The sequence below is a fragment of the Lampetra planeri genome, chromosome 1 (assembly GCF_965212315.1).
Source record: "Lampetra planeri chromosome 1, kcLamPlan1.2.h2, whole genome shotgun sequence".
In the NCBI taxonomy this organism is placed as follows: domain Eukaryota; kingdom Metazoa; phylum Chordata; class Hyperoartia; order Petromyzontiformes; family Petromyzontidae; genus Lampetra; species Lampetra planeri.
Genome location: NC_136107.1, coordinates 27,071,556 through 27,081,261, shown reverse-complemented (window position 1 = coordinate 27,081,261; position 9,706 = coordinate 27,071,556).

The following is a 9,706-nucleotide window of genomic DNA, read 5'->3' as shown; positions in this document are numbered from 1 at the left end:
CTTTCGGTAAAGTCACGTAGAAAATAAAATAACAATAGAATACGACGTTTCGGTTGCAACACAAGCAACCATCGTCAGGTAAGAATGAATGATAAAACACAGACACGGGGCCAGCATAGGCAGACACACTTGCAGAGAGAGACACACACACACAGCCACGCCGAGCGAGACACACACCAAGACAAACATGTGTGTTGAACTTCTTTCGCACCGTACGTAGTCGTACGTAGCTAATCGGAGGTGCGGGGGAAGAACAACAAACAAAAGACAACACAACACACCTCTACAGAAATACGTTTTAAATCTCTAGATTGACGATGATTCGTTTTCAATCTGGATTCAAAACGAACTTCGACCGAGAGGACGCCTGACGCGGAGATGGAACGATGAGATATGATCACTGTGGGCTGACGCGATGGTGATGAAAGCGTGGGCAGGTCGGGCTTACTCCATCTCACCGTGGACAGAGCGCGCCTGGTGATCATTCAGACGACTATGACGAGGCCGCAGGATGGTTTGTAAACGTATTATCCGAGAGTAGATTTAGTTAATGTCAATATTGATATTGTTATATGTAGATGTTTGGACTTGTACACAATACCCGCGCCGTCTAGATATCGACAGAGCACGCGTCTTACGATAGACATCACGTTACCACTTCAAAGGCACCACACTCATTTTTAGCATCAAAATCGAATATAAACATTGACAAGTCACTATCTTTTTTTGTTGTAAACGCCTCCAATTATAAAGCTACGCACAAAAGCAGCCCGATTAATCATTACGGCATTGCACTTTTTACATTTACGTAATCGCACGACGGAAAAAAAAGATCAAAACTTCGTTCATTGTGAAACAGCGAATCCGCGGATATCTACAGTAAACGGATCGCTGCGCAGATTTCTACACCGATCGTTCAATGGCCCCAAGCATTCGCATCCCCAGGAGCCAGAGCCAAAGGAGCCTCCTCGGCACGGCAAGCTAGACGAGTCTCTGGACCGGAGGGGCAAATTCAATGCCTGGTGACACATTGTTTGCGTGAGACACACACACACACATATATATACAACTTTAAACACAAAGTCGCAAACATTCGGTTAGAAACAAATGTACAACGACTGAACTGACGTGCTGAGAATCTGCCGCTACGGTCGGGAGAGATTGGTTCGACAAACTGATGATCGATCCATCATGGTCAAGCGCAGATAATCCCCCTGATTGTTTCTGTTCAGTCTATATCCAAATATCCCCCGTGTAGCCTTAACAGACTGAAGGGGCAAGTGCTGTTTGCGAGCACCTATGAAGGCCGGAACGGCGCACGAGGGGGTGGGTGACCAACACCACGCCCGGCCGCCTTTGTCTCCCCAGTGGCGATCTTTACACACCGCACCAGGTACTCATTTGAGGCTGAGTCGACCTAGAGGAGGCCCAGGACCGGCTCAGATAATCGTCATTGGTGTTGCCCGTGTATGAGCGGGAATCGAACTCGGGTCGTTGGGTTCGTCGCGCAGCGCGCTAACCGCAACACCACCGCTCCCCACTGTCTGTATCCACCAAAATCACCACCACCACCACCAGCACCACCACCATTACCACCTCCGGCACCAAAACCACCATCGCCATTTTGTGTCGCGGTGCTGTGAGCCCTCGTCAATGGAGCGCCGCTGCCGAGGTCACGTTTACAAGGCGCCGACTACCGCCACCACCTCCTCTCGCACGGCACTCGCTCCCCCCCCCCCCCCTTTCTCGTTCCTCTACCGAGTCGTTATTCAACAACTGCAACTGCAACAAACCGCGTGATTTGTCGGCGGCGGCGATGGTTCGATGCGCCGCTCCGAGCGATTCGCGACGTCTTGAAGACGAACGCGCGCGTCCGGATCGCGCGGTCACCCCCCCCCCCAATCCTCCTCCTCCATCCCTCCCGCCCCCCCCGTAAATTCAACGCAGCGAGGTTTCCTGGCGGGGCGAGCGAGCGAGCGAGCGGGTCCCCCCCCCCCCCGTATTTTCAGATGCTACTCGCGTGGATGAATTTCCTTTTTAAATTAGCAAGGGGGGGGGGGGAGGATGGGATGTGAGGGTGTTTAGGAAGACGACGAACGAACGAGCGCGTGAACGAGCGCGCGCGCGTGTCACGGTCGTCTGGTTCGCGTGCGTCGAGAGACGAGTTCATCGTGCAAGGCGCACACGTGGCACTTGTTATGATTAGTATTCAGCGTGTAGCCTGGGGCATGGGGGGGGAAGGTGCACTTGGTGAGCATCACCTACGAAGGCCGCCACGGTACGCGAGGGGGTGGGTGGCCAGCACCACACCCGGGCCGCCTTTGTCTCTCCGGTGGAGATATTGACACGCTGCACCAGGTGCTGGTGTCGTGTTGAGTGGACCTAGGGGAGCGCCTTGGACGTGTTCAAGTAATCGTAACTGCTGTTGATTGCAGTGAGCGGGAATCAAACTCGGGACGCTGGGGTCTCGTAGCGCGGCGCGCTTATCGCTACACTATCGCTCCCCGCACACGTGCACACACACACACACACGTGCACACACGTATACACACACACGTGCACACACACACACGTATACACACACACGTGCACACACACACACGTGTACACACACGTGCACACACACACACACACGTACACACACGCACGCGTACACACACACACGTGTACACGCACACACGTGTACACACACGTGCACACACACACACGCACGCGTATACACACACACGTGCACACACACACACGTGTACACACACACACGTACACACACACACGTGTACACGCACGCACGTGTACACACACGTGCACACACACACACGTACACACACGTGTACACACAACAACAACCGCCATTCGCCACTAAGTGGCGGTGACGTCACCACGACGCTTGTGCCAGGCCAAGTGCACCTTGAGGCCACGTGAAGTGTCGAACGCCCGCTGGCAGGAGGTCACGGGGCAGACCCAGCAGGTGCCACGGGTCGACTGACCGAGATGACCGAGATGACTGGCTGATGCACCACCTGTGCCCCCTACTGTACCAACTTGCTGTGCTTTAGCCACCCGGCGCTCCGCTCGTTGTTGTGAGCGTCGCTCCTCCGCCCTCCGTTGTTGTTGTAGGGCGACTGCCTCCAACTGCCCAGTAGCGTCCTTCACGAGCCTCCTCCACTGAGGCCGATCTTGACACCGCTGGTACCAGTCATCGGCAAGTCCACTCAGCTCCACGTCCTCCTGTACCACATCACTCCATCTCTTCTCTAGCCCGTGCCGCGCCCGTTTAGCCCCCTCGATCCGGCCGAACAAAAGCTGTTTAGGCATGTGGTGGCTGGGCATGCGGGCTACATGACCCAGCCAACGCAGCCTTGCCTGCCGGAGGAGCTCACTGATGGGACTTTGCCCAGATCTTTCAAGGACTTGTGAGCTCCTCACACAATCCAGCCTGGTTAAACCCAGGATGGATCGTAGGCAGGCCAGCCTAAATGTTTCCAACCGTCTGTGTACACACATGTACACAGACACACGTGTACACACACGTGCACACACACACGTGTACACACACACACGTGCACACACACACACGTGTACACACACATGCACACACACACGTGTACACACACACACGTGCACACACACACACGTGTACACACACACACGTGTATACACACACGTGTACACACACACACGTGTACACACACACACACGTGTACACACACGTGCACACACACACGTGTACACACACACACGTGCACACACACACGTGTACACACACACACGTGTATGCACACACGTGTACACACACACACGTGCACACACACACACACGTGTACACACACGTGCACACACACACGTGTACACACACACACGTGCACACACACACGTGTACACACACACACGTGTATACACACACGTGTACACACACACACGCACGCGCGCGCATATGTATGGCATATATATACGTGGAACCTTCGCCTTTTTGCATGAATGTTGGCGGTTAGACTTTGAGGAATTCGCGTGACAAAGCTAAAAAGCTCATCATCATCATCACGGGCGGTGCAGTGACGCGGGGTGGGTTTGGGAGACGCGGCGTGGCCGGTATTGTACTACCGGCTGGGCAGTAAACCGCGCTGGGATAAGGAGGAGGAGGAGGTTCCTTCCCGTCTCTGCCTGGGAGCTATGGGCTCGCGAATAAAACTCATCTTATTGCTCGGCTCACTAAAAGTGGTGGGGGAGGGGAGGGGAGGGGGGCGTTCAAGGCCCTTGTGAACGGTGAATGGAAATCCCTCGCTAAGCAGCGCTCTTCAACATCACTACAGCGGGCTGCGAATCCGTCGCGGCCGCATGAGGAACACTCGTTAACGCGCCACGTCAACGAATGCTCATTGCGAGTTCTCATTATTTGCTGGCAACAAAAACAACAACAACAACAACATTAGTATCGATATTACGACCAGCGGGTTGGCTATTTCAAGATGAACTGCGCCGGTTAGTCCAAGATCACGGGAGACGCGGCGGGGGGGGTGGGGAGGGCTTCGCCACCGGCGGGACTCATCAGCGAGGCCACGCTTCGGCTGCCGTGCGCTCGCTCGAGGCTTGAGCGTGCGTGGGGTGCGGCGGTGTAGGGGGCAGCGCTAAGCAAGCGGCGAGCCGAGTTCGATTCCCGCTCACGGCCAACAAGACACGGTGACGATTATCTGAACCGGTCCCTGGTCTCCCCCCCCACCCCCCCCCTATAGGTCGACTCAGCCACAAATGAGCATCGAGTGCGATGTGCAAACACGGGCACTGGGGAGACAAAGGTGGCCGGGCATGATGCTGGCAGTCTACCGACTCGTGCGCCGAGGTGCTACTCGCGAACAGCATTTGGCCCCAGCAGTTCTGTTCAATCTTGATTTGAAGCTTTCGTGACTGCAGGAATCGATACTCTCTCGGGTTCTTTCGGCAAAGTCACGTAGGGAGAAAAAAATTACGTAAAAGAACACGACGTTTCGGTCGCAAAACAAGCGCCCGTCATCAGGCGTGACTTTACCGAACGAACCAGAGCGTATAGTTCTGTTAAAGGCTACGCGGCGGTGAATCTTTATAGCGACGCGTACGGCGCACACGCAGGCGATGCTTTCGTTCGCGTGCGCGATTGGTCCGCTTGCAGTTCACCCGGGGAGTGAACGCGCGCCCGAGGAATTACCACGAAACTCCTTGGAATGAAGAGCGCAAAGCAACAGGAACAATAACAAAACCCGAAAAATTAGAAAGCTGTCCGGCCCAAAATAAAATAAGTTAACTGTGCAGACAATAAATTTAGAAAAATCCCGCACACTCACGAGCCCATCTCGCTAGATAGGCTTTGCTTGTTACTTTTATTGACCCTGTAAATCGGTAGTATTATAATAACAGCAAGACTATGAATATTCGACCTTCATCGTAAAAGTTTATAGTGCGACGTAAAATTTTACAGTGTTTGAACAATTCCGACTGCAGTGGCATGCAATGGCAACCCCTTCCTGGTCCCTTAGAAAAGTGGGGGGGGGGCTGTGGGTGGGTGGGGGGTTTGCAGGGATGGGGGGCCCTGTGGGTGGGGGGGGGGCTGTGGGTAGGTGGGGGGCTGTGGGTTGGTGGGGGGCTGTGGGTGGGGGGGGGGAACGGTGCCAGCAAGTGGACGAGTGCCTACACTGTTACTCAACTACCACTTACACCAACCACCACTACCACCACCACTCACACCAACCACCACTACAACCACCACTCACACCACCACTACCACCACTTACACCACCACTACCACCACTCACACCACCACTACCACCACCACTACCACCACTTACACCACCACTGACACCACCACTCACTCCAACCAACACCACCACTCACACCACCACTACCACTACTTACATCAACCACCATCACCACTCACACCACCACCACCGCCACCACTCACACCAACCAACACCACCACTCACAGCACCACTACCACTACTTACATCAACCACCATCTCCACTCACACCAACCACCACTACCACCACTCACACCACCACTACCACCACCACTTACACCAACCACCACTACCACCACCACTCACACCAACCACCACTAACACCACTCACACCACCACTACCACCACCACTCACACCATCCACCACTACTCACACCACTACTACCATCACTACCACCACTCACACCAACCACGACCACCACTCACACAACCACTCACACCAACCACTACCACCACCGCTCACACCTGTACTACCACCACTCACAACACTACCACCACCACCACAGACAGCACTTACACCACCACCACCACCACGGGGCCGGACACGTTATGAACAGCAGGGCGTGCGGGAAGGGAGGTGGTGGTGATGGTCGTGGTTGGTGTGAGTGGTGGTGTGAGCGGTGGTAGTGATGGTAGTAGAGGTGTGAGTGGTGGTGGTGTGAGCGGTGGTGTGAGTGGTGGTGTGAGTGGTGGTGTGAGTGGTGGTGTGAGTGGTGGTGTGAGTGGTGGTAGTTATGGTAGTAGAGGTGTGAGTGGTGGTGGTAGTGGTGGTGTGAGTTATGGTGTGAGTGGTGGTAGTTATGGTAGTAGAGGTGTGAGTGGTGGTGTGAGTGGTGGTGTGAGTGATGGTGTGAGTGGTGGTGTGAGTGGTGGTGTGAGTGATGGTGTGAGTGGTGGTGTGAGTGGTGGTGTGAGTGGTGGTGTGAGCGGTGGTGGTGGTGGTGGTGGTAGTGGTGGTGGTGGTAGTGGTGGTAGTAGTGGTGGTGTGAGTGGTGGTAGTGGGTGGTAGTGGTGGTGGTAGTGGTGGTGTGAGTGGTGGTAGTGGTGGTGTGAGTGGTGGTAGTGGGTGGTAGTTGTGGTAGTGGGTGGTAGTGGTGGTGGTAGTGGTGGTAGTGGTGGTGGGTGTGACGGAGCCCCCCGTTCCTGTGGCTTCCGTGGTGTTCATGGGGACGACGATTCCATTCCTCGCGCCGAGTCGTGCGCTGGTTTTACACGCGGCCTGCCGCTTGCTCCGCGAACCACAACGCGAGGCGCATCGTGGTTCTCGTCACGGCCGCCGGTGGATTCTCGAAGACGGCAAAGATCCCCCGCGTAGCCTCGGCAGGCCGTCGGGGCAAGTGCCGTCAGCGCGCAGCACCTATGAAGGCCGCCAATGTGACACACGAGGGTGTGCGCGGGTGGGCAGCACCGCCCCCGGCCGCCTATGTCTCCCCAGCGGGCGACGTTTATACACACCAGGCACCGGGGTACTCATTTGAGGCTGAGTCGACCTAGGGGAGGCACAAGAGCAGTTGGGAAAATAGTCAACAGTGTTGTTGGCCGTGAGCGAGAATTGATCTCTGGTCGCCGGGTTCGTAGTAGCGCAGTGCGCTAACCGCCAGGCTAGCGCGGTCGATTCGCACGCACAGACACAGTCACACACACACAGCAAATCGTCGGCATGTCACTCGACCCACACGGCATGTGCTGCTCTTGGTCGTAGCTTTAAGCTCTCGCTGTGGAAATATCTCTCGCTTTCTCGCGGTGTGTGAGCTGATACACGTTCGTCAACAAATACTGCCTTGAAATGTGTTTTTTTTATATATATAATAGGCGACGTTTCGGGCAATGGACCCCCCCTCCCCCTGTCATCGTTGTAATGATGTGTGGGGTCATCATGCATCGCGACTGCCAACGCAAGTCGTCACGCAAAAGACAACAACAACAACGTCTGGCTAAGCTGATGGCTCTTGCGTTATCGGCGAGCGTGGAGCGGGCCTGTGTTCAGGAACACTTTCGGTCGTACGGTTATGCAGTGCCGTATACACTCGCGATTTGACGCACGAAAACATGTATTCACTTCACATCAGCGTCATGCCCTTGATTAAAGAAATTGCAGACGTGGCTGTAGACAGCGAGTGAGGGAGACCCCCGTTGGGAATTCAACGGCAATCAAAAAACCAGCCTCGTGTACGTTGTCTCGCACACAAAGACAAAGACTCCCCCTCGCGTTGTAGCCTCAACAGAATGCCGGGGCAAGTGCTGCTAGCGAGTAGCACCCACGAAGGCCGGCACTGCACACGAGGTGGGTGGGGGGGGGTGGGAGGGTTAGCCGGCACCACGTCCCGCCACCTTTCTATCTCTATAATGGCGATGAGTTAGGTCTGGCGTAGGCTCAGGACGGGTATTGGATAATCGTCAGTGGGTACTTAACCTGGTCGCCGGGTTTGTGCGCTAACCGCTACACTACCGCTCCCCCTACCACTAACTGCGACGACACGACCGCACGCACGCACGCACACACACGCGCGCACTCGTGCCAGAAGGCGAAGATGCGGTCGGTTCGAATTTACAAGGCTCTACATTATCTCATTTCCAGACCACCACGACACACGCGGATGAGGCACGCAACTTGTGTTACGCAAGCGCCGTCTGCGAGGGTTATATTTGAACGTCGGCTAGGCCGTCCGCAGTTGTGTGATGGGGTCGAGAGCTGTTCGCTGACAATGGTTGTTGCTCGCGTGGGGGGGTGGGGGGCACGTGTGTCAGCACAGCGGGCCACTCAATGGTTAAGCATCACGAGTGTGTGTCTGTGTGGTGTGCGTGTCTGTGTGTGTGTCTGTCTGTGTGTGTGTGTCTGTGTGTGTGTGTGTTTGTGTGTCTGTGTGTCTGTGTGTGTGTCTGTGTGTGTGTGTGTCTGTGTGTGTCTGTGTGTGCGTGTGTGTCTGTGTGTCTGTGTCTGTGTGTGTGTCTGTGTGTGTGTGTCTTTGTGTGTCTGTGTGTGTCTGTGTGTCTGTGTGTGCGTGTGTCTGTGTGTGTCTGTCTGTCTGTGTCTGTCTGTGTGTGTGTCTGTGTATGTCTGTGTGTGTGTTATGCGTTGTGGGGAACGGTGGTGCAACGGTTAGCGCGCTGCGCTACGAATCCGACGAGCCGAGTTAGATTCCCGCTAACGGCCAACACCCAGTGACGATTATCTTGAGCCGGTTCTGGGCCTCCCCTAGGTCGACTTAGCCTCAAATGAGTAGCTGGTCCGGTGTGTAAACATCAACGCTGGGGAGACAAAGGCGGCCGGGCGTGGTGTTGGCCAACCCACCACCTCGTCTGTCGTGGCGGCCTTCATAGGTGATCGCTAACAGCACTTGCCCCAACAGTCTGTTAAGGCTATATGGGGGATCTTTGTCTTTTTTTTGTATTGTGGGGAGCGGTAGTGTAGCGGTTAGTGAGCCGCGCTACGAAACGGGCGACCCGAGTTCGATTCCCGCTCAGGGCCAAGACCGGTGACGATTATATTGAACCGGTTCTTGGCCTTCACCTAGGTCGACTCAGCCTCAACTGAGTGTCTGGTGCAGTGTAGGGCTGAACGATTAATCGATTTCAAATTGAAAATGCAATTTGCAAATCGCAAAGGTTGTGATTTGAAAAGTCCTAATACTTTCTTATTGGTATGTTTTATGATTATAACTTTATTTGTTTAACCTAACAAATGTTAAATGTTTGTTCTATTTCAATTTAAACTTAATAAAAACATGTTGGAAGCAATTCATATCTTTTAAGTTCTCATCCTTGATGGTATCACGTGGTAATGCTCCATCACATGTTTTAAATATATTATACAGTGAATATTGAACTGAAGTTTGACTTAAAATTTTTTTTATCGCAGATCAAATCGCAATATCTGTCGGAAAAAAATCGCAATTAAATATTTCCCCAAATCGTTGAGCCCTAGTGCAGTGTGTGTCATA